The sequence below is a fragment of the Leptinotarsa decemlineata genome, unplaced genomic scaffold (assembly GCF_025532065.1).
Source record: "Leptinotarsa decemlineata unplaced genomic scaffold, Ldec_3_MD MMD2_P_RNA_scaffold_2, whole genome shotgun sequence".
NCBI lineage: Eukaryota > Metazoa > Arthropoda > Insecta > Coleoptera > Chrysomelidae > Leptinotarsa > Leptinotarsa decemlineata.
This window is the reverse complement of record NW_027412529.1, coordinates 6698283-6707058: the sequence shown is the minus strand read 5'-3', so window position 1 is coordinate 6707058 and position 8776 is coordinate 6698283. Positions and strand designations below refer to the sequence as shown.

The following is an 8776-nucleotide window of genomic DNA, read 5'->3' as shown; positions in this document are numbered from 1 at the left end:
CACCTCGAACTTCATTGTTTAAGAGCTCTTCCATTTGGAGAACTGTGCTCGGGCTGAATAAACTTCCTGAGAACGTTTTTCCAAATGGATTTAATCTCCATCGATTCAAATCACTACTTCCGCACAGGCACCGCTCTTGGAGCGCCTCAGAGATTTTCCTGTGCTTGTATTTTGTCCTTGAAATAGAAATCGTGAATTTTCTATGCAGATAGAATTCCATATCAACATTTTTTCATGTCAGCATTCCTGTGTAGCATTCCATTGCGATTGTTCGAGAACGAGCTGAAAAAAGTGATTTTTGTGAACACCATTGTTAATATATTTGAAACTAGTTGTTTCAGATGATTTTTTTTCAGTTTCTGGAAAAAACTCCTCTACATGTGCACGTTTTGAGAAGTTTTCCGCTTTTTGTTGAGTGTTGTAAAGAATTTTATTTCAGAAAAAAAAAAGATATCTCAAGCAATTTTCAGTAATTATTCGCTTGGTAAATATTTGAACAATTGATGAAATGATATGTGATGATGCTTGAGCATAAATTTTGGAACTAATTATACCAGACTGGGAAGTACCTAGTTGTTCAAGGATAACTGATAGAAAAACAGATCCGTACTCCGTAACAATTGTTAAGACAACAATCAATAACATGTAGGTATGTATATCACCATATCTTCAAAAACTTCAATTCTTAACTAGTATCAAATAAATCACTCGAATTCAGAATCCTTGAGTCTTCAATTACGAAGATTGAAACTAATTGTAAGCTGAATGATAGTGTTCGTTAACTTGCTTAAAAATCTGTTTTTTCGTTAACCAGCTGTTGCACCCTTACGAACGACAACCCTCAGAAGTCGAAACTTGTGCGAGCTAAGGATTAACGAGGTCTTACTTTTTAACGTGTGATTCCCAACACGGGTTGGACGCTATCAAGTGAAAATCGATCGTTCAGACTGGGGCTTGAACCACCGACCAACACGGCAGTCAATTCGAGTGAGTGAACGAAGCACCCACGTCGAACCGCCTGGTCACCGACCGAAAACAAACATTAAAACAATAATGAAGTACGCAGCAGTCATGAAAAGTATCTCTATGAAAAATTCGCTCGTTTTTCAACAAGTACTACGTACCTAAAACCCAAATTGCACACTTATGGTTGGTTTCGAAATATCACATGCTTATTTCGAAATGACGGATTCTTCAGAAAGTTCAAACGTCATTTTTACAATCTGCATATTCATTGCTGTTATGATCCAACCTGTGCGATTCTAAATTTGTTTGTGGGTATATTGTATGTAGTGACAAAACGATATTGGTACTGATACATTACAATATTTATATGAAGTATTCTTCACGTCATATTTTTAATTCTTTTCATATCAACCCAGCCTACTGTAATGAGCAGGAAATTTGTGAATCGGTATATGGTATACAGCAAGTAGATTTTACACTAATTGCTATCAAGTATTTATTTTCTATGATGAAACTTCTGACGGATACAGTATTTACAAACCACCTACTATATAGACTCCCCACGGCAATGGTATTGGTCGAAGTCGCTTTTGTAGTTCGTTGTTTCAACCTGTAGATGTCACAGCAACGATTTGTCAAATTATGAGCATGCGTAGTTGACGACAATGCTGTCAGCTGGCAACGATTTTCAGCTCCCTCTATAACTTAGAATCGGAACTCAACAAATAAGCGGGAAACTTAAACGCAATCATTGAAACTTTTCCTAGAGATCAATTACCCTAACACCAAACTGATATTTTTTGCACTCGACGCGCGTTTCGCTAACAAGGTTAGCATCTTCAGAAAAAAATTGATACAGTATCAATTGATAGATGAAGATGCTAACCTTGTTAGCGAAACACGCGTCGAGTACAAAAAATATCAGTTTGGTGTTAGGGTAATTGATCTCTAGGAGAAGTTTCAACTTTTCACCAAAGGTTCCAATCTCATAGTTTATTAGCTCAACCGTTGTTTACTTTGAAAGTGTTACATATTCTAATTTGCTACTGAAATCAAAATAAAGTCTTTGGGATAGAAAGTTTTTGACTTTCTACTACTCTATCTCGATACAAGAAATGTGGGAATCTTCCAAAAAAAGAAAAGTAGCAGTCAATTTCAAAAATTAACTATATAAAGTCATTGCTATGGTTGATTCCAATAGCAAGATAGAAATAATATTCATATGTAACAGTTCATGAAACATATTTCGCATATAAAGGGTAAATAATTGTAATGTTATAAAGTTTGGCATAGTAAATAAAACAGGTTAATCAAATAAAACAATAATATAATATCAAGCACATAAACTATAACATGTGGTGGCTTTTTCAGTTTTTTTTTAATTCTATTTAAATAGATTTTATATGCCTGAATCTTAACTGAATTAGTACCAGTATAGGGTATGGATTTTCCTTGCATAATTTTATTCACATTTTTACAGAAATGGTGCAATATGGTTCTAATTGCAATTCTCAAAATCAAATCAATAACGCTTAGTTTATGTTGATTTTCACATGTTAAAAATTCAAAATCAACTTGTGCATTAACAATTTGTTTGATTAAATAAACCAGTGTTCTTGAATGTGGTTGTCTATCAAAACAAAAGTGTATAATTTTATAAATATCATAAAAACATGAAACAAATGAAGAGGATGGGTAACAAAGCCTTCTAGCCCAGCCACCACCATATTCTCTAATAGAAATGAGTCTATTTGCATCAGATTCATAATTGGTTGAAAACATTGTGTTTTTGCAATTTGAACATATTATACTTTTCCTGATTATTTTCAAAATGAAGCCAGCTACATAACTAGTGGACAACTCATTCAACTTTCCAGATAGAGTGCTACTCTGATTATATGTTATATCTGCATATTGTATAGCTTCAGTAACATTACTGTCAGCGTTACGTTCACAAAACAGTCCCTTCAAAGAATTAAACAAGTTTTCACATTTGTCATCTTCACAATTGAATGAATTTCTGTAAAATGAGAGGGCTGTATTAAAAAGCACAGTTTTATAAATGCTTGTAAATTGGGAAGCTGAAGGATTGGTGTATAAGGCTCCAAAGCTTCTCAATTGACCAAACATATTTTCAAGCGGATCCTGGTTCAGCCGTCTTGTTAACAAATAATCAAAACCATTGGACTTCAGAACCTGCCAAATATTCTTTACATTTTTTATGACGAATGACCAATTCTTCAGGCTGGGAGGCCTTCTTTGATCATTTTTCTTTATTCTCTGAAACTCCATTCCATTCAGCAGTAACAGGGCTTCTTCATTCCAAAAACGAAGGTGATCAGAGGTGTCACTTAAACCACACCGTAATATTTTTCCCTTCTCTGGATTTTTTTTGAACCATTCAAAGAGTCAAATAAACGATCGAAAAAAAACAGTAACTCAGATGTATGCTCCACATGGGTTCCGATTTTGTTTGCAGAATCTGCAATAAAACAACAATAAATGTAGTATACACATAAACCTATCAATGTTTAGTTTGATATGTAGGTTTCATAGTAAAAATTGTATCTGATATAAATATAATTGAGCTATGCACCAGTACTAATCAAAATATTTGAAACTGAAATAATCAGATTTAATCCTTAACAAAAATTATGCAATGAAGAATATAGAAAAAGAGATACTCACCAATCTGACTGGCCAACTGAAGAGTTGATGCAAACCTCTGGCTGAAAATGTGAGCTGCATTCTTCACTTTCATTTTTCTAATTTTATTCTCATAGATGTGTTCAACAGTAATATGTGGCAGAACTTTTAAACCGTCAATTGGTCCGTTATCGTTTATATAAAGCTTTCGTACATGCTCCCATTTTGCTGTTTTCCTGACATTATTTTTTGAATATTGTAAATCCTTTTTGATAAAATTATTTCTCATTCCTTTCAACAAATGAGGAGGATCCAGAATAGGATAGACTTTGAATTCATCAATTTCGAAAGAACCTTCTCGATATGTGGATATGTTACCACATCTCAAATATTTCTCTTTGGTGTCATTCATTAGACTATTGATGACACTAATATTATTATATTATTCTGATCACATATTACTGTCAGAGGTTTTAGATCGATGTTTATTAATTTTCTTATTATTTCAGTTAACAACTGTTTCATTTGCAAGGTTTTTGCACCCCCTCTACTGGAAAAATGATAAGAGATAGGAGCTTTCCATTGTTTTTTCAAACCTCTGATCATAAACATTAGAACATGATCTGCAATGTAGCTATCAAAAATATCTCCACCCATGTCTTCAAAGCCCTCTATGAAGCCAGTATATTCATTGAAATGAAGACTAGGCAAAATTGCCATTTCATCAAACAGAACCGCTACATATTTTTCAGAGGAATTAATTTCTTTTGTCATTTCTTGAAGTGATTCAAAGATAACATCTTGGATGCCTGGTCTTCCAACTACTAGGGCAAGTAGCCTTCCTAATGTTGATTTACTTGGCAGAACGAATATTTTTGACAGAAGTGCATAACATTTGGGACTCTGTTTGTAAAGGGCCACAGAGAGTAACTTTTCGTCAAGAGTAAAACGCCTTAGTTTCTTGCACTTACTTGATTCTCGAAATTGCAATCGAATCAGTATTGCTGCCAAGAGTTCAGCTTTTCCATGTTATGCTCCAATTCATATTTATCCTTGAATGTTTCAGCTTCATGTAATCTTTTGCTAAGGTTTTTTTTACTGTTCCTCATATTATTCATTGTTTTTTGCAATACTTTTACTGATGCATATAACTTTTTTTTCTTGGTGTGATTGCCTGCTTACAAACTCCAGAATGCTTCAGGAGCTAAATGGTGACATCAGACAACCAATAGCATTTTCTGAAAAAGAATACTGTCAATTACTCCACCAATAAATTAATTGATATGAAAACTTATTCGTGAAAACGCAAGATATGGTACTGAAGAAATAACCAAACCAGTACATACCAATGGCACGGTTGAAGAAGTTGACGGCTGATCTGGATCGAATAGATCAATTTCATCTGAAAATAAAATAGTAGGCAAACTTATTAAAAACTGCTTAGATGAAGGTTCAAAATAATTGTGTCAATGAAATATTCAAATTGAGATTTTTACGCATCTCAGAAGTCACGCTAATATGAGGATTGAGATGTCAGAACTGACTGTTAATGATGAGAAGAATAATTTTACCTGAATTGTTTTATTGTTTGGACGTTCAAGAATTGAATGGAAATGTTTTTCTTACCTCTCAAAAATAATGTAGGCACAGCCATTGTTTGAAGTCTACTCGACATCGATGAATGGTATTTAGCATCGAAATGTTTATGACAAATTCTTTTAGAGTGATACACCATTACTGGGTCCATTTCATTGATATCCCTGTCATTGATAGAGTGCACCCATATTCTGAATTTTTGTAGATATTTTCCAGGATTTGGAAATTTGTGTAGCGGTGCAGATGCTGAACACTTTGAAATGCAGCATTTCCTACACGACATAGTTGAAAACGAAGTTCACTAAGAATGATGAAAAAATATTAAATGTAAGAATGTAATAACACTGGATAAATATGTTTATATGAGATACAAACTAACTTATCGGAGAACACTAATAAAAATAATACGTATCAAATTCCTTCCAAAGAAAAAAATGTAAACAATCAACAATCGACATAACCTATAATATCTGCAGAGACCCCTATAGGACGAAACAATGAACTACAAAAGCGACTTTGACCTTTATCATCTGCGTGAAACGTCTAGAGAGTAAGTAGTTTGTGACAGTAATATTAGTCGAAATTTGAATAACTAGCGACCTACCCCGGCTACGCATAGGTGAAGTACTGATACAAAATATATAGGTACTACAGAATGTGTTTATTAACAACATTCACAGCTTTTTCATTAGACAATACAAACATGTTTTCTTTGAAGATAACTCTTGGCAGAGTGACATGTAGTTGACCCGGTACCGCCGCAACCGCTTTGTCCATGCATTATAAATGTGTAATATCTTCGAAAATAAGATAAAGGATATATAGAAGATAATTTCATAAACGCTCCTTTTTCCTCGCGGCTGGTGCCTCAGTTCAACATAAAACGAACCTACATACAGAATTCTGTCCTTCAAAAATATAGCGGTACGGAAAAACAGTGATGAAAAGTTAATTTTCACGAGTAAACGCTCTCCTTTTATCCCCAGTAGGGGCCTCCAAATGAGTTATTCAAAAATCCTTCCTTATGAAGTCCAAATGAAGTCATCGATTTTTATAATTCTAATAAATTCAATAATACTCCGACTTTAAGTCTTGATAACGTCAATGATCAACAAGTGGAAAATATTCTACGAAATATGAAATCAAATGCGGCAGGAAGCGACGGCATATATAATGTTACTATTGTGCACTCCCCATTACAACTTTCATCGTAAACAAATGTATAGAAAATGGAATTTATCCCAATAATTGGAAAAAGTCCCTATTACTTCCTATCAATAAAATATCCAAACCCGAAACATTCAATGACTTGAGACCTATTAATATTCAACCGCCACTCTCAAAAGTAATCGAAAAAGCAGTTCATGAACAAAGTTATATCTTTGTCAATATTAACCGTATTCTTCCCATCACGCAGTCTGGCTTTTGACAAAATGATGGTACCACAAGTGTTCTTCCTAATATTACCGATGGTATTATGATAAGAATATGATAAGAATGAAGAAACTTTTTGAGTTTCACTTGATTATAAGGAAGAAATTGATACTATGAACCATGCTTTACTATGTGCAAAACTTTGTTATTACGGATTCGATGAGAAAAGTCAATCTTTTTTCAAATCTTTCCTCAGTATACTGGCACCTCTTCTATTTATTATTTACACTTCTGATTTTTCCAAAATACTAAAGAATTTTCAAATGCATACCTATGCTAATGACACCAATCTGATTTTTTCCGCGAAAATCGATGATTTTTTATACGTTGAACACCTTGTGAATAATGATATAGATGATCTATTGAAAATATCAAGAAATCACTGTTTGAACATCAATCCAAATAAATCATCAGCTATAATTTTTGGCAATAAGAGGTACCGGAGTAGGGCCATAGATAATTCCTCAATTTTTATCCATAATCACAAATTGGAAGATAGCGATAAAATAAAATGCTTGGTGTTGATATTAGATTGCAATCTGAGATTCATAAGCCACATTAACTCTTTGATTCCGAGAGCATATGGTTTACTAAAACATCTATACCCACACAGACACTACTTGACTAAACATCTGAAAATTCAACTATGTGATACACTTATTTTATCAATTTTCAACTACGGTGATATTGTCTATGGCCCGTGTCTTGATCAAGAACCTTCTTCCAGGATCCAAAAAGTTCAGAATGCCTGTGTCCGATTAATATTTTCGCTGAAACGAAGAGATCATGTAAAAACATTTTTAAACAATCTTGGCTGGCTGAAAATGTTAAATAGAAGGAAACATCACCTTGTATGCTTTGTTCATAAGTTATTGAGAAACCAATGTCCAGATTACCTCTACTCTAAAATTATTCAACGTCACCAGTACTACTCTAGAAACCTTCGTAACATCAATATGCTTACCCTCCCGCGTCACTCTCTATTTTTTTTTTTAACGTTCTTTCTCGTATAGCGCTATAGCCGAATCCAACTCATATCCTGAAGAATTGAAATCACTATATTTTTCTGCGTTTAAAAATAAAACGAAAGCCATCCTTTTCGGTAAACAATGAATCTGCCTGAATTGAATCAAATTAAATTAAATCAAACCTAAATTAATTATCTAATGCATTTTACATCAGGTTTATTTTCAAATCAATTTATCTTTATATACTTTTCTCATAATAATATGATGTTAAAACCTAGATTAGGCCCTAGTTTTAAGTTATGCTACTGTATCACTATTAATACACTCTTCTTGGTCGAGTGGTAGAATAGCGTAAGCTTAACTCCGCCAAGATAAAAATAAAAACCATTAATTATCATTATTATTATTTTTATTTTCACCGTAGTGTGCGTTGGTCAGGCTGGTCAGCCTTCTGCATCTGCGCGGCTAAGATTTCTGCCTTAGTGAGGCAAGCCGGTATGATTTCAAGATTCAAGAGTATTATTATTATTATTATTATTATTTTTCACCGTAGTGTGCGCTAGTCAGGCCCTATCCCCCTATCGGGAGGGCGCGCCAGCATTATCAACCAATGACCACTCCCCACACCGTGGGGTAAGTGATCATTGGGTCCGAGAATCATGTGCCCTGAGCAAGCGCAGTGAGCCAAGAATGACAGCCTTCTGCATCTGTGCGGCTATGATTTCTGCCTTAGTGCGGCAAGCCGGTATGATTTTGAAATTTGAGAGTAGGGAGGACATCATTCCACCAAGGACTCCAATAATCTTGACAGAGTGATCTGGATAGAGTCTGCGGAGTTCGAAGGGAAAATCTCGATATTTTATCCGTCTTTCCTCGAACTCTGCGGAGTTTGAAGAGAAAATCTCGATATTTTATCCGTTTTTCCTTGTCTTTTCTGACGATATTCGTCTCGCCTGGAGCTGAAAACTCCACGACAAATATCGTTTTTGTCTGGTGGTCGAGAAGGACTACATCAGGCTTATTAGCTTGTATGAGCTTGAGGGTGGGAAACGAATAGTTCCAATAAATTCGGCACACAACGGATTCAATATCCCCCGGAGTGTAGGGCAACACCGGTGTCTCGTCAATACCGTAAGAGTGCCGTTAATGGTAATATAGCACTCTCA

General features: G+C 34.6%; 1 long non-coding RNA gene across 1 annotated transcript; it reads right to left on the bottom strand.

Moving 5' to 3' along the window:
* Positions 1-2276: 2276 nt before the first annotated feature.
* LOC141485574 (uncharacterized) lies at positions 2277-8350 on the bottom strand. Its single transcript, XR_012467290.1, has 4 exons — positions 5239-8350; positions 4959-5014; positions 3655-4850; positions 2277-3448 (listed from the first exon to the last, which is right to left on the bottom strand). It is a non-coding gene; the product is annotated as an uncharacterized lncRNA (long non-coding RNA).
* Between the last annotated feature and the right edge of the window lie 426 nt (positions 8351-8776).